Below are 23,177 nucleotides of genomic sequence, written 5' to 3' on the forward strand. Positions count from 1 at the left end.
CGTAATTAGCTCCATATGTTTTGAGGCATTAGGGTAGAGTGAAATGACCAGAAGTACACTAATAAATAAAGACCATATCCTGGTATTGATCTGTATGTGGAACTCACCTCTGAAATCAATAGGGAGCACTGAAAAAAATCAATGGCAGGATGTGACCCTTAGATAAGCTAGTTTCAAATCATTCTGTCTCTCTACTACAAGAAGACAGGTTACTTCGTGTTATCTAAGCCCTCAAACATCCTCAAGAAGTTTCGGAAATAGGAAAAAGCCACATGGAGGGGAACTGATATAGAAAGATTTACATGACAAAACGCTTGTATTTTGTAAGACCTTGACTAGTCGCTGCTTTTTCATATCAACTCTCTGGATGAAACATTTACAGTTTCTTGTAATTGAGACTGAAAGTCTCTGAGAATACCTTGGGGAAGAGTGGTTGATGTAGTGAAAGGAACTGGTGTTTACGTGCATTTCCTGCTAGCATTATCGATAACCTTGCCCTGCATTATAACAGGGGGGAAACTCTACAGAAATTAGGCCTTCAGGCAATTGCTGTGCATGAGAAATCAGCCATGTGTTGAAGAGAAAATGGAGCTAGGAAGCTCAAGGGACACAGCATACCTTCTTTTCTGAGGTATGGTTTTGACAGATGGGCACAGTATAGGGTGGTTATTTTTCCTCTGGTGGATATCAAAAAGATAAAAAAAGTTGTTTTTCCAACACATAGGTTATGTTTCTTGGCTGTATTTGCTTGTGATTAGTGCTGTGTGGGATCTTCTGAAGCACAAGACTGCAAACAGAAGCCTCACTGAAGCATGTTAGAGCTCCCTTCAGGCTCACAAACTTGATTTCTTTTCCTCAGAAATCAAAAGTGGAGGGATGGGCACATGGACATCTGGATACCCAGCTAATATGGCATCAAGATGCAGCTGAAACTTACACGCAGACCTAAGTGTGACAGCCCTGCCTAACTAACTTTGATGCTACCATGACCTCAACAAATAAAAAAAAAAAGTCAACAAATAGCTTTAAGATGGATACTCCTCTCACTAATGGTTTTCTACTGATGTGAGTATTCCATTATTGGTTTTGTTTGGTTTGGTGTGGGTTTTTTTAATTATTATTATTATTAATTTTTTTTTTTATTTATTTGCTAGGAGAGAAATTCTCAAGCAAATTATTCTGGGAGTGAGAAAAATTTTGATACCCCAAAGATTTTATGTGGGCTTACTCCGATGAACGTTGTCAAATTCCAATCATTTAGTACAAGGCGTGCTTAACATCAGCTGAAAAGTACTGCTGCAATATGGGGAAAATTATAGATTTGAACCCGAAAAAATGGAACCAAAGGCATTTACCCAAAGAGTTTCTATCTTCAGAATAACTCTCTTTACTTGCCCTTGCTTGTCTTCTGTCTTTTTTATTATTATTATTTTAAATTGCATGCGCATTTACTGCACGTGAAATGTTTCACATTGCCAGACATGGTATAAACCTGCACTCAGAGCCTCCTGGACTTCTTGTTCCTAATATTGGAAGATGTAATCTAGCCAAAATCCCCTCTAGATGGCTCCGATGCTATCATTACATTACCGATCTTTGCTTAGATCCTTGTCTGAGTCTTTTCCCTATCTGTAGCTTTGTTCTCATTTAGAATTGTGAAGGTTTCTATTTCGTTTTATCCATGAAGGAGATCTATCTCAATAATACAAGCTTTTGCATGCTGCCCCATTAGTGTCTCATCTTAATCCATGCCTTGAGGGTCCAAATCTAGGGAGGATAGAATAATTCAGTCTCCATACAGATCTTGGACTCTTCTCAGACTGTGCCAACAAGTGTGCCAATTAAAATTGTGTTTTCATGACATTGCAAGCCAGCCGATTGCAGAGAATGTGGATAAATAACATGGATTTATAATTTAGGTTTCAGAAAAAGAATGTTTTTCCCTCCAAAATTATCTTACTTGTATTGTATCATTGTTCATGATTTAGTCAGAACCTGGAATGCTACCTTCAGATTCTGGAAGCTGGCAAAATTCATAACCTGGCAAAAGGGAAAATATTCACATAACTCTCGGCAAGAAACCAAATCAAACCATTCTTGTTAATTGCAGGTGAGTAATAACACTCTTAGATTTCATACAAATAACATCAGCACTCTCCTGCTCTGTGATTGATGGGATGTTTTAAATGGAGTGCTTTAATTCAGCACAGCTGGATATCTCTTGTTGGATTCCCCTCCTAGTCGAAAAAATTTTTGGGTTTAGGTATATTGGCAACAACTTACCCTGTTAAGGCTGAAAAATGTCCCCCGAGAGTAAATGTTGAGCTGTCAACTCTTTGCTTGGTCAATATCTCTGCTAATGAAAACTGGGGATTACTGTTCAGTTGTTTGCTTGGGTTTTTGAACAAATTCACTTGGTCATCAAGGTCTTGTTTAAAGTTTTGGATTTAATTGTAATGGTCTATCATGAGTAATGTGCCTGTAGCCTAAGCGCTTCCTCGTAGGACTTTCAAAAGCTTTTCCTTTCCCAGGATCTCTGCCATTTTGTTGCTTCCCATGGCTAGGACTAAGCAGCTGGCTGCAGGCTTAGGAGACCTTAGTAGAATTCCTCACATTCCTTTAACCCACGTGCATGGCGAGTGGCAGAGGAGGGCTTCTGCGGGGGTCATAGGAAAGTGCTGATAGGGAAAACCACACGTTTAGCTTTTACAGATGCTTGAGAACCCAGCTTAAATCCAGGGCAGATTCGAAGAAGGGGCAGCACTAGTGTACGGTGCTCCATACCACGCGCAGGTCATAGTACTTTGCCAAGCCAACAAAGGGTGTCTAGGGAAAGAAAATTGCTGGGTGTTCTGAGAAAGGAGGAAGACTTTAACCCATTTCTATTAAGCTTCCAAAACGGAACACTTTAACTGTTCAGCAAGTAGATCAAACGGCAGGATTCTCTGAGGATCTTGCCACGCTACCAACTGTGCAGTTCATTTAAACCAGGCATAGATCCACTTAGCATATTAAGTTCCCTAGCATCAGACTCACGTGGATTTATTTATCAACATGAGCTTTCAGAGCCCTAGAGTACATAATAACAGGAAAATTGTGGCTCTAGTTAAACACATCCCCAGGGAAAGCCTGGTAAACGTCCAGGGCAGTGATTAGGAAAGGTTAACTTATGATGTGACAAGGAAAGTAGTACAACTTAGATAACACTAATAAATGAAACTGGTGCCAAACAATGATACATTATTCTGATGTGCTCTGGTAAAAAAAAAAAAAATATGAATAAACCGAACAGTTTTTAGAGGAATATCCTGAATCTGTCTGTGACAATGTACGGTTACTTACTACTTTAGCATATCAATGTGGATGTCTATGTGTGGAAAATGTATTACAGAAGGAATTATTTAATATAACGGGCATCATCTGGTGTGCTCCATGCAGGACAGGACATAATGCAAACTTCCAATTTCTGCAGTTATCGTGAGTGAGCATCCACAATGCTATTTATATTGGAGGAAAATACCAGTAATAGAAAGCATTTACTGAATGACTGAAAACAAATTATCAAGGGAGAGACAATTTTCTCTTTGCACTAGTTGGTAAAATCCTACATGCATTTTAATCCTTAGATTATGGAGTGAGTAAATTGAATTGTGGGGACTTTTTGCCATAAACAAGCAAAACCCTAAACTTCCAACATTAAAAAAGCCCTTCCAACATTAAAAAAAATATCTTTTTCAGGGATTAGCCATTTTGTTATTGTTGATTTTCTTATGTTACAGTTTACACCATAATCTTCTTTCCTTCTGCTTTAGTTATATGAATTATTATTGCTGTGTTTCTGGCATATATGTATTTTTAGACTTTATCCCTTGTGATGTTGCAAGCTTTCAGTCTTGCACAGACTTTCAGATATGCTCCCCCTCTAATACAGTGATCTGAAAGACAGATTTCAGCGGGAGAGTTCATAATGAAAAAAATTAAGCAACACTTTAGAATCTGGGATCTGAATAGTTCCGTCTTGCTCAGTAGTTGAATAATTGCTCAATATTCGGAACTTCCTGTTACTCTGATGGACTCAGCATGTCTATTCAGCGCCAAGGACTGTGGTGCACAGATATCTGATCTGCCTCCGAGAAATCCTGGTTTGTCTGTGCGGTGCTGTCTGGAAATTGTAGAGCCGGTCTCATAACTTGTGCAGAGCCCTGTACCGACACACTCCTAAGGCATCCAGTTTGGCAATTAGTTTAGCTGCTGTTTATTTGGGTGTCACTGTATTATGCTCTACTACATTGTGTAGACATACACAAATTGTGTCTTTTAGGGGAGTTCATGAGGACGTGTCTCTGCACAATGGAAACCAGACTCCTTACTGACGCACTGAGATCCTGCGCATATCTGTAAAAAGCTCTGTTTCCTCAGGTCTGTTCTTGAAGTCTAAAACGGATGTTTTATTACACTTTCACTGACTCTAATGAAAAAAATATCTCCACTTCAGCAGGAAGATGAGGCCTCCTGACAACAAAATTTTTGTTCCAAGCACTATAATGTATATGCTATGGCACAGAAAGAAAAAGCTACTCAAAATACTAACTAGGGAGGTACTTTCTGCACCTCTCCTATAACGGATAAACAATATTTGCCTGGATGATGCTATTTCATAAATCATACATCTATTATGTAATAATGCCAAAATGTTAAAACTTGAGTGTTTATATCCAGAGTAAGCTAATGTTCAGCAAGGTCTAACATGCATGCTGTACTCCATGGTCTACAAGATGTCTCACTGAAGTGTAAGCAGCTGACCAAATGGTATGTCCCTGACTCCTTTCCAGATTCAGACACGCAGTCTAATTTTGGCAGTCAGTGAGATTTAAAGAGCTCAGCATCTCTGAACATCAGGCCTAACACGGTTTGTATCAGAAATAAGAAGCTGGCTACAGATGTGGTTAGCAGTCAAGAAGATCGCTGTGTTACAGTAAATGAGGTATGTTTTATGGTTGCTTTCTTTCTGGTACAGTTTCTTATTGCCACTCTTACTCATCTTCTGATACAATGGCAAGGATGTCAGCGTGTTTGCCGTGTTAATGACATTCTCAGTATTGCTACATGAAACATAAATAGGCACGGAGGGAAGCCACCAGCCTTGTTAAGACCACAGTCTCTCACTGCAGAGGCACAGAGGCAGTGGGTCCAGCTACCATGGGAAGCTCCTGGGCAGTTCCTGTCTGAAGCGGCTCTTTGCACAAGCCCCCCAGTTCCCCCCAGCATATGGGAAGCACAGCCAGGTGGTACCTGTCTGGGCTGTGGGAAACCAGGGCTTTCCCTGTGGAAGTTTTTCCAGGATAGCTCTCAAGGTACCCCCTTGTGCCCGAAGTGCTGCCATTTCTTTCTCTCTTGAGCTGTGCTGTCTGGACAGGGAAGCAGTTAAAAAAAAATTGGCCTCTTGTCTGGGCTGCAGGAGGCTGATTGCCTAAAATACAAGGAGAAAGAGAATAACACCATAAAAAGATGTGCATTTCAGCTTGCTAAAAATGAACATACTTGCCACTGAGACAAACAAATCCAGTTTTTTGGTGGTTTTTCTTTTTTTTTGTTTGTTTTTATCAGGTTCACTTACAGGATACATGAACAGGCTTCATTTACATCAAGGTGCAAAGTTGAGAAGAAAAATTAAATTGATTCTGTATAAACTCCTCAGAAAAAAAGTAACTTTTCACTTTTGCTATATGATGAGAGAATCACTAAACCAGAGCAAAACACAGGAAAAGGATGTATTGAATCTGAGGACAGTTACTGTAATGCCTTAGCTTTTCCTTTATTCCTTTAGCTAAGATGTTTGTAGTATGTGATAGGTTTATTTATTTTTTTTTTCTGAACTGGCTGCAGTCAAAGCTATGACTCTCCATGCAGTGAACTAAAGCTAGAATCCTATGTGGTTCAGCCAGTTAAAAATACTAAAATTACTTTCTTCCCTCTTGCTCTTCCAAGCTTTCTTCTCTGCAGATGGCAGAGGACAATATGCTGGGTCTGCAATAACACTGACTCAAAATTCCTTGCTAATTGTAAGATAACTTCCTAAAGATTGCAAGCAAAAGGAAGTCAGAGAACAAAGCAATGTCAAGTATGCACATGTCACAACACAATGTGCTGATTCCAAGCCTTTGGAAACATGCTGAAAGACATGTCTGGAAAAAAAAAAGAAACAGGGAAATGCTTCCACACAGTCTTTCAGCATGAAAACAACAGCTGAGTGTGCCTGTTTCCACCAGGAAAAAATACCCTGAAATAACAAAAGGTACTGGAAAGCTAGAAATGAAATCATCAGATGGCGAGTACCCTCTTTTGTCTCTTCCTAAAATTTACATAGACTGTACTTGCACTACATTGTAAATCAAGGGATCAATCTGGAGTAGTGTTTGACTGTGAGGTGCCAAGAAGACCGAGAAAAATGGAATGTATAAACAGGTCTCTTACAATGAAGGACTGGCAGGACAAAACAGAAGTAAAGCAAACACAGGGCCACACTTTCAGATAATGTATCTGCAGGAATGCAAACTCTGTGCATTCCTGATCACTCCTGTAGGTACTGAAGGTACAAAAGACACCCTCTTGAGAATGGCATACACAGTGTTTCTTTGTGAAATAGAGTCTGCATACATTCCCTTCATAACCACAGGTAAATCTCTGCATCACTGGTGTACTCTAAAGATGTAAGTGTTTTCAATTAGGTCTGTCACTATTGGCTTGCTGAGTCCAATTTTCTGTCATCTGAAGAGCGAAGGGTTGAGTAAATTCCAGGGGAAAATTATGGGATCCCAGTGAAAGATGACATGTGCAACACAAATGAAACTGCATGCTTCTAACTTAAGATGTTACAAAATATCCCCTCCAAAACCAGAGGGATATCATACATAAATGCAAATGAAGCAACATTCAGTAATGAATAATGATGTGACTAGGCATTTTTCTTTCAAAGCCAACAGAAGGAAATAGAATTATCCCTAGATTCTGCAGGCAGAAACAAATACCGAGATGAAAAGCAAGTTGCCTAACATTGCATAACAGCTCAGGAATAAATTCTCCATCTTCAGATTCTTGAGTGACTTTATAACTCTTGTTCCTTTTTGTAAACTACTGAGCCCCAAAGGGCACTTATGACAAGTGCACCTGAAAGGCTTGTTTTGCATTTGGTGCTTCTAGTTGTGCTCCCAGAGCTACATGCCATCAAATGACCTTGGAGTTTGTTAATGTTTCCTACAGTGGGCATAATATGCATGAGAATGAAACCCCAACCTTACTTTAAGCAAAAGTTATTTAGGCACATTTTACCAGAATTTTCGCGAGAGATTTTAAAATCGAGCATAAATATTTCTGCCAAATATAGAGAAAGTGTTTCTGTTATTTATTATAAAGGCTGAACGTGAAATAAGCTGAGGAACTCTGCTTTCCCTGGCTGCAAACTGTAGTGTCTTTCCCAAACCTATTTGTTAGATATTCCTCGTCAGTGTACTTTTTGGGATTCAGATCTTTCTTGCTGATTCTAATTTGCATTCCAACTGTATGAAGCACCATTTAAATTTGGTGTTCAGCTGTCTTCTGTAGATTTTCATGCATTTAATGGATTCTTCCTTCCCTCTTGGGCTAAACCGAGAATATCTGACTCTGAGTCTCAGTACAGCAAGTTTATGGAAAATGTGGCTTCTTTTGAACCAGTGCTATTTCTTTTTTATTTTTGTAAACAAGGACCTGACCAAACCGAGCCTTCTATTTTCTAATTTCACTGTTTGCCATGCAAGTTAGGAGCTTACTATTCTGAACTGTCGTGAACTCTATGTCGACATTGTGTCTATATAGGCAATAAAATTTGCACCAGTTGCCGGTCCCAGGCAGGCATGATGCGCGTGCGGAGAACAGCGTGCTGGAGGGCTGGTGTCTGTGCTGGGGATGTAACACTAATGCCCGCGTGTACAACATCACGAGGCAGAGCTTCACATCAGCAGTGAACTTGAGAGTGTGTCACAAGATGCCAAGTATAGACACTAAGGAAATCTACACTGAAAAGAAACCCTCTGCCGTAGTAAATCACCGTTGTAGATGTCCTTTGAGGCTGAGGTGATGCCTGGCTGTAACACAGCCAAATGAGGGAGTGAGATATTATGTTACTGCTATGCATGGCCACGTAAAATCTAGGAACAGGCAGGAGGAGGTGGGTAGGGAGGCACATTAAACTGTTAGGCAGTGAAGGGAAAGAGATGGGGAATGCACCTTAAAAAGAGCTTTTGGTTTGCACTTTTGTTGGACCTACTAGCGGTTTTGAAATAATGCAAAGGATGAGCTTGTTGTCCTGGGTACTATATTCTAGCAAATTGCTTTTCCAGGATCACGGGAATAGTGTATTTTAACATAATTCCTCCTCTCTGACCCCTGCATAAATGAATTAAAAGCGAACTTTAACAACAAAACAAAACAAAACAAAACAAAACACACACACACCCCAAAAAAAAGAAAAAAAAAAGAAAAAAAGAAAAGGAAAAAAAAAAAGAAAGGAAATACAAAGGTTAAACCCAAACACTTATGTGTTTATAATGTCCAAAAGCACTGGAGAGATTGTAGCAGGTGGTCCCACCACCTGTGCTTGTCTACTTCCATTCCAAATAATCTCCTTATCGAATGCAGGGAGGAGCAGACACCCGGGAGGGTCCCACAGGAAGAGCAGTGGCTGAAAAACAGAGTGACTGACCAGAGAGATAGGAACCTGCAGGGAATACATAACTCGGGGAAGGCAAAACAGAGTGAAAAACACTACGGACAGATCCTTGTCTCATTTACAGCTTGTATATCTACAGCAATGCTGCTGGCTTCAGGGGCAGCCCTTTGTATTTACGTCATGTTGGTAATGGATGGGTGGTAAGAGATCCTGCAATTCAAATCTATAAGCTGCCACATTCTAATGGCTTGCAGAGAAAAAGGCCAATCAAACCATGTTTTCTTAATAGCACCCATTTGCTTCATCCTTCCTCAATTGCTACAGGAAATGATTTAATTTAATAGAGTAAGTGGATGCATTGCATGATTTCCAAATGGCACGCTAACAACGTAATGATCCCTACCCTCTGCATTGCAGGGAGGGCTGTGGTTTGTTTGTCAGTGGGCTGCACCTACAATGGCTTTTTATGTCTGTCAGACTTTGACTGAAAGAAAACAAAGCGCTGGCTAAAAAAGAAATAAACAATGAAGACCATTCCTGTCATGTATCTGAATATTCCCTTTTACTCATTCTTTTCTGAGCATGAAATTTCTTAGGTAAATATAGCTAGAAGGGGAAAGGTACCTCAAAGGAGCCTGCTGATGCCAGCATGTAGCCTTGCATTCAAGTGAGGTCTTTTGAAGTGAAAGCATTCTCAATGTTGAGGACTTCTGCGTCAAGCTGCCTGCTGGGCATGATGCACGCCCTGGAGCTGATGGCTCTACCTTTTCACAAGCTGTTCTTCAGCAGAGCGAAGTTCTTGCTCGTCATCTGGCAGCCAGTATTTCTTTATCATCAGGTCTCCTCGCAGTGGTACAGCATTGCACTGACATGGCTAAATGGCTTCTCCGCTGGGACACGCTTTGCCACCTTCCACTTCGCACCCAGAAGCGATCCCTGAGTTCCTTGTAAATTTTTTATCTAGGTCCAAAAGCTTCCAGAGCTTCCTGTCTGCACCGTGCAGTGCAGAATACTTTGTGATAACCTCTTACGAGATGGAGTATCCAAGCCTTGCTGCTTTTCTTCCATCTGTTCCTAAGTGACAGGACATTCTTATGTCCTGTAAGGATCAACTTGGTAACAGCCCTGATGCTAGATTTGCTGTTCTGGGAGGTCCAGCTGTTAGCCCTGGACTTCCCTTAATCCCTTCTCTATCTGAGCAACAAAGGAGGGTATGGACAAAAGTGAGACCTGTTGAAACCCATCAGAAAGGTTGACTGGCACCCTGAGTAAGGTGACAGACCCCAAGATCCACAGTTTCCATCATAATAATTATCCATAAAAATGAATGCTGTAGGAGAGAGAATCTCAAAACATCCAGCATAGCTTCTGCAAGCTGTAGTGGTTTGTCCTGTTGTAGCAGTTCTGTGTTCTTTTTCCAGTGAAGGTACCTTCACTTTGGATTTAACACTGTCGTCTCTAAGTGTTGTTCACCTAAATAGCTATTCAGCTGGTTCATTTTGAGCCACATTTTTGAGTGGCATTTTTGAGTGAAATACTGAGTTAAAAGAATAGTACTGGAGTTTTCTTTCATGAATCAGAAATACTTTCATTTCTTGCATGATGTTGTCAAGACAGCAGTGTTCTAATTGCACCTATACTCTTTGCCACAGTGTTTTGGAGCAGTCAATGTTTTGGAGAACCACAGCGTTTTGGAGAAATTTTTGTTCTGGAAATATTTCTAAACCTGTGAGCATTCTTCCCCCACCCCAAGTATTTATATTTAAAATCTGTAAGTAAATATTTATTCCTGGCTAGAAGTTACTTGAAATTTAAGATCCAAAGCAAGAGGCTTTGGAGTTCACTAACTCTCAGAGTACACAAGCTTTGTGTTAACTTTTCAACTAAGATGCCAATTATGCAGAAGAAGGACTAAGGTTCTAGAAGCGTAAAAGTCAGGAAATGAAAAGCTATTACTCTCTGCTGCTGTGATGCCTCAGAAATATGTGGTATTTTCTATCATTCTGCAGGGTGATGATTTTACACCTTCATATACTTACACAGTGTGGCCAATTCTATAGTAACTTTTCATTCATCAATTTGGCACTTTTACAGTCTCAGCATTGCGCGGAACGTGCTTTTTTAATATTTGATCTCCTTGACTAAACCCATAAAACAAAGGCAAGAGAGATTAAGATAGAAAGAACTACACCGATGTAAATTCAGTTCGAAGTTTATGCTGGCTTCTGCTGTATACTTTTAGCAGAGAAACCAGAAGTTTGTCACCAGGTGAAGTAGCAGAAATGCTTGTGCTGTCCCCTCTTGTGAAAGGGTTATGTCAGAACAGGACAGGCCCAGAAGAACTTGGCATGAGGAAATGGCAGCAGTATTGGTGACAGCTTCTTCAGACCTTCTCCTTCTTGCAACTGTGTAATCCTGTTGATCAGAAAGCTTTAGGTAGTAATATTTGAGGTTCCTGTCGAGTGACTCTTCCTTGGGAATTCTGAACAGGCTCTCAAAACTGACTAGGAAGAAACAATTCATATTGTTATGACTCTAGTTTGAGGACTTTGATAATTGAAGTAATTAACAAAAGCAGCAAAATGTGTGTGGTAAGATTCCAATCAGGGCAGTAATAATTTTTGTTTCAGTGTTATAATTTTTGTATTGATCACTTGTATTGTATTGTATTGGCCAGAAAACAAGGGAAGAAGAACCAGTTTTGTATAATCTGCCACCTCCATGGTGATTATTCCCATTTCAGCAAGAGCATCCTTTTCCAGATTACTCCTAATATTCTTCTTCCTTCACCTCAGGTAAACAGAAAACTATTCTGTGGCAATAAAAGCTCACTAGAATTAATTTTCACCTATATATAAAAGCCATCCAAAGATGTCACCTGCCAGAAATTCTGTGCTAAGGCTGCAAAGGCTAGAACTTAAATGTTAGGAAATGTCTAATTCATAGCTGCCAACAGAACCTTAATTCAGCTCCTTTCTGTGTTAAGATATAGTCTTTAATTGCATAATCACATACTATTTTTTCCAAAGGACCTCTGTCTCACTCAGGGCACAGGACCTACAAGAGGGCTGAGTAGAGGTTATACAGACACACATAAATCTGCCACTTCCTAATTTAGCTGTCCTTGACTATGCAACCTAAATAATTTTGCTTTCAGGGAGGTACATATTATTTTTTTTTTCTTAAATAATGATAGAACATCATTCTGTAAATGGTTTCCTTTGGTGGGACTTTGGACATCAGCTTGCAAAGGCTTCTAAAGGAGATGTAGTTAAGAAATGGATAATCCAGTAAACACAGCTTCCATGCGTTTTAAACATGCATAGACTAACACTTCATTTGCTCTCAGTTTGGAGTGTCACATGGTGTTTCAAGTGCTAAAAGATTTACTATGGTTTATGGCTCAAATATTTCTAACTCAATTTGTCGTTTAGCACCAAACTCCCCTGTCCTGCAGCACACTCAAAGGCTAAAGGGCATCGAAGCATCCTCCAGCTTAACTGCCCATGGATTTGAATAGCTCTCATGACCTCTCTGTTGCTCGTGGGATCTTTTATGAAGTTAATTCTTAAAATGTAAGGCCTCAGGTGTATCTGTGACGTAATGCTTGAGGTGTCAGCACAAAACCAGATTCCATCAGTCACAATAATTTTTATACATTAAACAGTTTCTGCTTGAAAAGAGAGGTCCTTCAGTGTGATTTTGCTCTTTTAATCAACGTTATTACCATTTTGCTCTTCTGCAAAGTGCTATTAATTGAGTGCATTTCCATTAAATTTCAAAGTACACCTTAGTCTTTATGACTGGATGTTACTTTTAAAACACACAAGTTCTGGCAGGTATGACCTCAGGTGCAAACATAACTTTATTTGCTAAGAATAAGCTATTTAGCTATGTAGCTTTGATTATGGTTCTGTAATTAAAGTGCTCAGGTACTACTACAGTGAATAGGCTGAAGCTACAGGTATAATGAGCAGGAAACAGAAACACAGATTGGAAGAATGAAGTTTGAGGAGCAGGTTGTCATATCCAATTCTGCTAACCTTGTACATGGCAGAAGATCTGCCCCAGTTGTTTTGAGTCAGTGTTCAGACAGGTGAGTGAGGAGGATGCTGCCACAGTGGAAGACTTGGAAAGAAGCACAAGAAGGTTGAACATGGAGGACTTTGGAAAATACCCAACCTTGACTTGCATTGAATGGTAAGTACAACTTATCAGTTACCAGAAAGAGTCCTTCAGTCCAAGAAGCTTGTGTTTAATAGGTGGCCAAGTCAGCGGGTTAGTAATTTGTGGGAATTTGCTACAGAATTCCATATCAGTCTATTGGAACAATAATTATTGAGTAGCGAATGCATTTTAAGGTCTCTCAATGGCAGCTCTGCAACTGATCCTACAAGCAGAGATCTATTACAATCCAGCTTTTCATGCCTTCAGCAAATACTGGTTTTGAGTGAGAATTCAGCTGTGGAACATTGAAAACCTTGAATACAGATATGTGCCTGGGCTGTATAATAGATGAGCAAGCTGAGCCAACACTGGAAGAATCCTTAATTTTCTCCTTCCAGTTTCTCCCCATCTGGGTTTTACTAGATTACCCAACAAATATGAACTAATATTGTAGTCTGCAGAGAGTTCTCCTTATGTTTGGAAGAACTAGGGATTTCATAACAGTTTTATGAGATGAGTTTAGAGTTGCTTTTTGGAAATGTGTTTTTAAACAGAGGATGTGTTTTATCTTTCTTTAGAACATCTTTTATTGATTTAACTGGCAGGGGTTCATATTTTTTTAATAATTTAAGCAGTGTGGATCCAGGGCCCAAATTGTGTTGACCTTAAATACAATCCTGATGAAGGGAATGTTGAAATAGCGAAGAGAAGTTCAGCTTTGTGTTGAAGACCAGGGTCAGTGAGAAATATTTCAGCTGTTATGCTATCCTGATTTAGAAGAAAATGAAAGGCTTCTGTGCATCGTATTGACGTGATGTGACTGAATGAATGCAGACGCACCATGATCTGAAGTCTGCTAAACTTGTGTTTGGAGGGGTGTGAATATATAAGAGACTGTTCCTGGGAGAAGCCAACCACTGGTTCTGGAAAGATCCCAGAAAATTACAGTGAAGTTACGCAACGAATCTTTATTGCTAGGATGTGGTACAAAAAATACAGAAATTAGCAGTTACCACCAGTATCAGGTCAGGAACAGGGCCCAGGAGCTGCCCTAAAGGCTCAGACAGGTATTATGTGCATACAATTAGTGGCCCATTGTGGGAGGAGCATTTTATATTATGTTGAATACTTGGATTTTCTGTTAGACTGCTCCTTATGCAGTTGACGTAACAGAGAAGCATGTGACAAAACCCAGGCCTGACGGGGAAGAATGACTTGCAGTACCTGACAATACCCAAGACCCTATGCTCCTGCAGGACTAGCTCTAGTTTCAGGAAAATTGGGTTCCCAGGGAAAGCATAATCTCAAATCTGTTTTTCTGTTAATTCAGTTGGGCAAATAGCGAGGAGGTAGCAGCTAACCAGTTGCCTGTTTTCATTCCTCTTCTGAGGTGGGCATTCGTTTTCTCCATTCACCGCATGGGGAGCTTAGGCTTTCACCCCTACGTACCCTATGCCCCACAGAGCAGCACCTAAAAGATTAGGCATTATGTCCCTGCATCCGTAGCCTCCGGAGTCCCGACATGGATGTAGTCCTTAGTGTAGGAATTACTGGAAGTATAAACATGCTGTTGTCTCTCAAACAGTTGCCTCTATAATGGGTGCCCAACTCCTGTAGTTACTACCGGGCAGAGCCGAAGTACTAAAAGATCCAGCCCGCAGGGTTTAAAGGCGAGATGCTGCAGGCAGATCTATACCATACAGCTGTGCTTCAGGCCAGCGAGCCATACCCAGCCGAGGTGGCATTTCCACAAGGTCCAGACTGTAACCCAAGCACAGACCCGTGCAGGAGCATGGGTCTGTGCTTGGGGTAGTTAGCCTCACTCAGCTAAAGCTTTTTGGTGGGAAAAATCTGCAGCACAACTCTTTTTTTCAATTGGGTGGAGGGGCAAGGGAAAGAAGCATGTTCCCTATCTGTAGGCTGTTTTTGAAAAATGATTTGACTAATACTTATACAGTATAAGCCATCCATTTCCATCAATTATCGAAAAGGGCTCAGCACAAATAGTATTTCAGTTTTCAAGGTGCTCTTTTGCTTGAAATAAAAACGGATGTGGAGAAATGCTAAGATTTTTGAGAGAGATCTAAAAACAATAGTGTCCTCCTGGAAAAAAAAAAAAAATCAATGGAATTTGTTCAGTTCCTTTAGAAACCCAGCCTCCGCCTTCAGAGCTTTCTCAACAGTCTGTATTTTCCCCAATCACTAACAAAACAAGGGTAAAGGCTTTCCCGAGGGAAATCTGCTTAAGCCTGTTGCAATGTCTGTGAGGAGTATGGGTGCTGGTGGAGAGTGATACAGGGAGGAACTGTGCTGTCAACAACAGGAAACTGGTGAAAAACGAGCGGCGCTCCTGGGGAGGTGAATGCGGAGCAGATGGCTCTAATTGTGAGTCACACTGTGACAACTGACAAGAGAAATTCTGCACTCTTGACACTTTAAAGATACCAAAAATACCAGAGAGCACATTCCATGGCTTCTTGAAGACTTCCATATCAAGGTAGCTGAGGGGGGGAGAGCTCCAACTCCTCCTGTTTCCATCACTAAACAGCCCATAAAATTTGCTGTTGATAAGCTTCCAAGCAGCCAAGTATTCTAATACTTAGATAAGTCACTAATGTTAATAAAACCACTGAAGAAATAAGAAGGAAGAGGTGCAAAGGGGATTCATGTGCAGGGCAGCACCAGTTGCTTTAGATACTGATCCTTTCAATTAAGGGTGGTTCTGGATAAGAAAGGGGAAAGTAACATCCTTGTTTATGAGCACTGATAGATTTTGAAATATCTCTCTCTGTCTTTTTTTTTTTTTTTTTTTTCATCCGGAACGACTGCAAGCATTTTCTTGATGTCTTTCAATTATTGCCCGGATACAGGGTTGCAGATTTATATTGTGCTGCTTTAGTGGAGTTACAAAAAGTCAGGACCAGAAACCATTCATAGTTGCTTGCCAGTTTTTTATTTTGGGATGAATGCCTGGCTTGGGTGGGTCTGCAGATGTCAACAGAGCTACCCCAGCAATAAGTTTTATTTGCTGTATTTGCTTGCGTGACACAACTGCTCTAGTACCAGTAGCTTAGTACCATACTCAGGTAGTCTGTCCCTTATAGCCTGGTTATTTCACATGCACCCCAATAACATAAGTCAGCTCCTTTACTTGGAACTCTGTGAATATTAATATCTGGCTGTGGTATTATTTTTATTCTTCTGAATACCATGCAAAAAATTTGCATGGATATTCAGGGAGGTGGGGGGAAGGGAATTTCGTAGCATTGGAAATATTTTTGGGAGTGTCTCATTCTGACTGGATTCAGATATCTGATATTTTGGCATTCTCTACTGCTTTTCAAATTATTGCTATTTGTGAAAGTTACTAACAATGGAAAAGTGCATCTAGTCACTTGGGAAGGCAGCTACACTGCAACAACTGTTCCTCCTACAGCTGTTAAGCTGCTGCTCAAAGGTGCAATTTGGAAGTTGTTACTTGAATAACTGCTTATGCACTGGCACAGTGGGTTTGCTCAGGCAGGTCACACAGTTCAGCACTTTTAGGTTCAGTGTAGTATTTCTGAGTTGGAGCTATCCTTATCACTTTCTTTTATTATTATTTTGCTTTATGTTATATCAGTTAGCCGGACTCTGCAATTCTTTTCTGTGGGGTAAGTCTGCTATACAGAGATACCTAAGATGAACAGAGTAAGTTACGTAGGCTACCAGCAGTAGTATAGCCTTAGTGTAGTGTTCTGGTAAGATTGCCTGGTTTGGTCCATTAAGTGGCTCTGTAAATTGCAGTACCTGTGGTAGGCATGTCATTTCGCATTGCATCGTCTGAAAATCCCACAAGTAGCTTTCCTCTAGCACCTCTGTATTAACACTCCTGAGGTTACACCAACGGGTACTCCTTTTGTCCAGCTCTTCTGTGTCACCAGTGCAGCTTGAGATGCGAATAATTTAAATCCTTGGGCATTTTAGAACAAGCATTTCCTTTTGTAACTGCTGTCCCAGACTGACAGTTGACTTATTTGCTAGCAGATATTTTATATAAGGTCAGCTGTTATTGCCACTTCTGAGATGTTGTTACCGCCAAGAAAAGCCTGGGATTCACCACTAACTGTGGTAAACCTACCAAAATACTTGTGTTGTCACGCTTTACAATTTGTAAGTTGTATAACACCCATGTACAGTAGGCCACATTTTCCAAAATCATGAGCTTTTGTTGTGTCTAACTCACGCAGAGCTCGGCAGTTGATACACATGTCCTGAGAGCAGCCTGAGCCACGCAAAGCCCTGCCATCGTTCTGTGGTACCACCACTGTGAGAGAAGCCTACTGTAATGCAAAGCCCCCTACTTTCACGTTTGGTGTGAATTTCAAAGTTTGTCTCTTGTGGTGTTATTTTTTCCTGCTGATAATAGTGGAGGGGAAGAGGAGCAAGCACCATGTGATCTTCTGTTCTTGAATCCTTGGCAGAGATTTTGAGACCTCAGGTCTTCTCTCCTTCTAAAAGCTTTCTCTTGGAGAAGTTGTACGATGCGGTGGAATTTCTTTCTTCTTTATATCTGTGTTGGCTAAAGCAAGACAGAGGAGCTTGAAAAGACTCGCCCTCCTCAAGGAACGCTATCTGATTCGTAAGCATTCCTAGAGGTTAAGGCTGGTGACTATCAAGAAAGCAAATACTTCACGCAAGGGTAAGTCCTTTAATTGTGTTTGTGTTGAATAGCTGCCAGATCCCCATGTCAGGATGTCTGTAGTCACGGCTCTGATCTCACCATTCCTTCCTCGGCTGTTGCACAATTGTGTTGCATGTTTGTGGTAGGGGAGAAAGCTGGAGAGCTGGGCTATGAAACCATCTCAGGGAAGGAAGCCATGTTTTATTTTAGTTGCTTGGTTTGGATAAAAGCCTGCAGGAGATTGAATAACATAAAAAACCCATAACACGGCCCATTCGTGGAAACCAAACCTGGTCTTCTATACAGATATGTGAAATATGAGGTTTAATAGCCAGGGTGGAAAAGGAAATGTCAATGAAAATGTGTTTGCTGGTGTAGTAGAAATCCTGATGTACATATGTGATAAGTCATTACTTGTTCTACCTGGACTCTCACGTGTTGTTGCAGGGTCTGTTGGGCTTAGGCTTGTAGATGCGGTGAGGGAGCTTTTGGAAAACTAGTTCTGACTCTGCTCCATTGATGGATCACTTCAAGGATATTTTGTGGCAGACAAGTGAGACAAAGCAGTGACAAATAACAGCCTGTGAAAGAGGAAAGAAACCCAAAGATACTGCAGGCCATGAGCTTAGCAGTGGAGAGAGAAGGAAAGAGATCATAACTCCTTCCAGCCACAGCAGAAGAGATCTGGGGACTCTCAGCAGATGTAAGGGTTGAAAGCCAATATGGTTACACAGACGTTCGGTTCCTGAAAGAAGATAGCAGTTGCCTTAGCCACAGAAATGTTGGTTAAAAGTAATATCCTGATTAGTCTCAGTACCATAAGTCTTTCTTAAATGATAAAGTTGTGCATTATTCCTGTTTGGTTAGAACAAAGCAAATTTCACAGAAGTCTAATTTTACTACTGAAAACTAGCAAGGGGTTAGGTTAATCTGTGACCACCATGTCATCTCATGTAATAAAATTGGGTGAGCTGGTAGCGGTGCTCCAGGAGGATACCAGTTCCACTTCCTAAACCAGGAAGTGAAGAATTATCCAGAGCAATAAAGAGCTTGTACAAATAATACTGGGGAAATCAGAAGTTAATCCAAATACCAGCTCCCTCAATCTAATCAGTATGAATAGCTCCCTGCCAACTGCTCCATTACCTGAAACAGGGGTCAACTGATAAGAATCAGTCAGTCCTCTCATTAAAAAAACCACACAACTAACAAATCCCCTTCATCTCAGAATCTCAAATTCCATCATTCTCGATAAGCACTAACCAGTTCCTCATCTCTCATTTGCAGTTCATATCCTGAGCTACATACATTTGCTGTTAGAGATAAGGATATGAAAAAGTAAAGTGATTATTAATATGCATGTTGCAACCTGTTAGCCTTTCTCAGGCTGCTGTGTCTGACGTTGTAAATAGAGGTGGTCAGTGATTCTGCACAGGAACTTGGGACCTGGCCACATGCCATTCGCTTAAAAAGTTAGCCCAGATGATTATGTTCAGGGAAAACAGTACGAGTAATCTGAATGGAGAAAGAGGTGATTGAATAAAGAGGGAGCAAGCAAGAAAGAGTAAGAGCGAGAAGGACCTGCTGTAGGTCTGGGTGCTCCTTCTGGAGGCAGCAGAGACAATTGGTCAGCTGAAGGTGGAAGAAGGGAAAGGGAGCAGTAACACCAGGCTTTTGAAAGATGTTGCCCAACTGGCATCAAACCACACGAGTCACGCTTTGATGCTTATACTGTGCTCACCATAAGATATTTGTTAAAGTTATAGCCCAGACTGTATTTCTCCGCCTTTCCCGTTTAGCATGGGAGAGGTTTAGCTGTCCTAAAAGGAGGTAACACCAATCAACAGTGGCATTAAGAGATCCGTCAGTAAAAGATGATTCCTGAATCGGTATTCTGGTGTTTGAGTCAAACGTCTATCTTCAGCAATTTATGCAGATTTCTTCTAATGTTTTGGGGAGGTGCAGGAACAGACTTTTTTTGCTTTTCTTGGTAACTGAGGGGAAGAAGGGTTGAGTCAGCTGCCCTATAATGCAGAATTCTCCTTTACAACAGGTTAGAGGCTTCCCAGAGAAAATAGTCCTTTTCTGTTCTATGGACTTTTTTTCTTCATGTGTTTTAGATTTACAGATCAACTAATCAAAACTAAGCAAAAGCAAAATAGAACACAACCAATATAAAATCCCCAAATATGCTTGTAAAGGTCACTGACACAACTATATTTATTTTAATATATTTTTAATTTCGTTGTGCAGTAAATAAGCACAAATTGCATCCTCAAAAAAACCAAGGGTTTCTTAGCTTGTTTTCTTGACTTCAGATTTAGCTAAAAATATTATGAGCTATAATTATTGGAGAACAATGTCTTTTTTACACTCAGATTGTTATTCACTATCCCCTTACCTGTTAAGGGAAAATAATAAAGTGTGTTTGAATGAACCACAAGTAAATTAAATTTAACTCCATTCTATGGTAGGGTAGAGGTCTTCTGGAGAAGAGCTGCCTGTAGCAGCTTATATTTTATGAAAGTTTACACCCAAATTAGAAGTTAGGCAAAATGATTTCAGTGAAACTCTTTCCTTTTAAGAAATTATATTGCCTTTTGGTCAAAGTGAAAAATAAAGAGAAACCTATAAAATTGATTAATTTCGATCATGATTTGTGGAAAACAGATTTACTGTTTCACGTTATGTTTCTCTGTGAGTTATCACTCATTTTTCTTTCCACGCACACACTCTCCTGCCACTATTTACTTTTAATTTTGAAGGGGGAAATAATGGGATGAGAGGGTTTTGATTTTTTTTTTGTTTTCATTTGGAATGCCTAGACAGTAATGAAATAAAATATTCTACGCATGCTTAAAAAGCCAGACACTTGCTATTGAAGGGGAAATAATGCCTGGCTCCCCCTCCCCCCAAAAAAAGAAGAGAAAGGAAAAGAGAACAGGTGCAGTTAATGGGCCAGACTAAAGTATCATGGGAGATTTTCAAAGCCACAGATGAGTTTAGCTGCACCACTTCCGAGGAATATAAATGAGTGTTGTTTACTTTTGGTTTTCTGAAGTTTAAAATTACCCTCTTCAGTGTAGGCATTGGGGGGAAGTCTGCTTGAAATAATTGCGGACATTTGAAATTAACATGTTACTGCCCCCTCATATGACAGGGATAAATGCCACTCACACACTACTTTTCTACAGACAGACAGTATACTAGAGAACTTTACCAAACATTGTCATCAGGAAGGAGGAACAGCCATGCCTTACATCTCTGCTTTTTATTTCATTGCTTTTATTTCAAAATTGTCTTTGAGTGGGGAGCAAGGTCTGGGCATTTGTCCCAGGCAGGCAACATCATCTCTTTTTTTCTTCTGGTCTGACAGAACCTTTACTCCTACCTACACTCCCTGTTGCATTTGTTCATCTAAAATGGTGCTGGAAAACTACAAGTTTATAAAAATCAACACTGTGTCTTGATGCATTAAACGTTGCATTATTAACTAAAAAGTCTTTTACTACACATACTCCTACTCCAAATATATACATGCGTTGATGCACATGCACTGATTCTGTTAAAAAAACAATTTTCAGGAAGCTCTGGAGTTACACAAAAACTTAGACAATACTGTATAATTAAAAACTCATTGAGCTCGTTAATGGATAACTCTTGTTCGTCTCTGGGCCTAATTCACATGTTGTGCTGATCAAAACATGCCAAATTAATTGAGTTTTATAGTATTTATAATCTTATTCTAGAACCTTATTCTTTGTAAGATTTACCATTTTATAAGGTTGCTGTGGAAAGACAGTGACAACTCTTCATTGAAGTGTTTGTGGCTTATTCTAATTTCCATAACGAGGGAGCTTTTTTCCCCCTCATGTATTCTGCCTTTAGTTGATGATCATCTTCCTTTATATTCAGGACTTATTATTGTTTTGGGAGAGTGCCTATGCAGTCAGAAATGCAAACTGCTTTTCTTGGACTGTTTTGGTCTTATTTTTATTTTCCATGAAATACCTCTAATATATTCTTCCTGTGCAGTTACCCACTGCATGCAAATTCAAAGCAATAACCACGTTATTTCTTTTGTTCCAATGACTCACTTTAGTTAGGAACAGACTCTGTTGTGTTAGTTGTTAGTTCTAAGATAATATCATACACTGCATTCCAACATAATAATGGATTTCAATCTGAAATTATAGAAAACCAGAATGGTTTGAAAGTAACCCATAAATGACCAAATGAGATACACATAGAATCATCCTAAGGTCTGGATTCATCTGTCTGTCTTTCCTACAAATCAGGGGCTGCTGCTGGTGGTGTTATTCTTTTTTGTTTTTCTTTTTTTTTTTTTTTTTTTAAGACAGTTCTTAATGCTTGAACAAATCCCTTTTTCTTCCCCTCGGTAATGTGGTTAACTGTCTGGAATGTGAGCCACTGGAAATTCTTCCCCACAGAAGAATCTCCATTAAGCTTTCAAACAGAGTTACTTCATCCCCACAGCTGCATGGATAGAAGACTTTCTAGTGCCTAAATACTTACTGTATATGTCATCCTTAATTTTTTTTTTTTTTTTTTTTCCCAGCCAGAGCTTTAGGAGCAGGTGCTAGCCTTTTGCTTCCTTTCTGCTTCCTCTGTGGGGAATGGGTTGGAAAGAGCCAACTAATTAGAAAATTCTACAGGGAAATTAATTCTGCAAACAGCTGAGGAATGGCATTTCAGTATAATGCTCACTTTGTCTGTCAGCAGAGCGCTGGTTGGCTTGACAAGTGGCGGTTCTCCCAGATGCTACACATGTTGTGATGAGGCTAGAACTGCATCGTACGTTGCCCCTTTACTAAAAGATGTGATGCTTTGGAAGAGTAAATACACCAAAACCAACCTCTAGGGCATGCTACGTTGCTGTCACGAGGCAACAGTATGGTATTTTTACATATGTTTCAAGTATAGCAGTGAACCACGTCGGTTTTAGTGAGCTTAGTTCCAAATGCTGCCTTTGCTTTTCTGTAGGGCTGAGGCACAGGGGAGGAGGGTGAAAAGATACATACTAAACTGCTCGGCGTGAAAGGGCTGGATTGTCAAAGTTGGGCTTGCATGTTGTACACTATCCAAAAATATGTGCAGATCTGTAACGTGTCTGAGCAAAACACTTATTTAAACAGTTGGCTGGCTACGTGCACATGAGACTAGTCAGATCTGCACACACAGGCTTCCCTGTTCAGACGCTGGTGGCTGAGACCTGCAGAGACGGTTCGCTCTGAAGGAGCCTGTTGTGAGATGCTGATGGAAACAGTGCTGTGTTAGTGAAGATGACGACAGCCTACTCATTTCTCAGAGATCTCGCCACTACCAGTTTTGTCATCTTAGTACTTCCTACTTGCAGGCTAAACCCCCGTTTAGCCGCTTACCCTAAGTGATGTGCCAGGTTCTTAGCTCACGTCTCATGACAGACCTTGGTGACCCTCAAGCCAAGAACAGCATAACCCCCCCCCCAGTCCTCCTCCCAACCACATTCCTGTTTCTTCCAAAACCCCCACATTTCTCCTCAAGCTATTCATAACATGAGGTAACCCTCAGTAGCAGCCTTCTTATGCACGCCGTTCCCAGACTCACTCGGCGCCCCTTATTTCTGTCCTGCCAGGAGAT

At 40.4% G+C, this 23,177-nt stretch overlaps 1 long non-coding RNA gene across 1 annotated transcript in view; it reads left to right on the forward strand.

Annotated features, from left to right (window-relative positions):
• The first annotated feature begins 385 nt into the window (after positions 1 to 385).
• The window catches only part of LOC121096213, a 48,303-nt gene continuing 25,511 nt past the window's right edge, over positions 386 to 23,177 (forward strand). The window contains exons 1-5 of the long non-coding RNA XR_005830407.1: positions 386 to 631; positions 860 to 1,065; positions 1,989 to 2,110; positions 4,322 to 12,907; positions 17,104 to 17,555. This is a non-coding gene — a long non-coding RNA (uncharacterized LOC121096213). The remainder of the gene's footprint in view (positions 632 to 859; positions 1,066 to 1,988; positions 2,111 to 4,321; positions 12,908 to 17,103; positions 17,556 to 23,177) is intronic.

The sequence above is a fragment of the Falco naumanni genome, chromosome 1, assembly GCF_017639655.2.
Source record: "Falco naumanni isolate bFalNau1 chromosome 1, bFalNau1.pat, whole genome shotgun sequence".
In the NCBI taxonomy this organism is placed as follows: Eukaryota; Metazoa; Chordata; class Aves; order Falconiformes; family Falconidae; genus Falco; species Falco naumanni.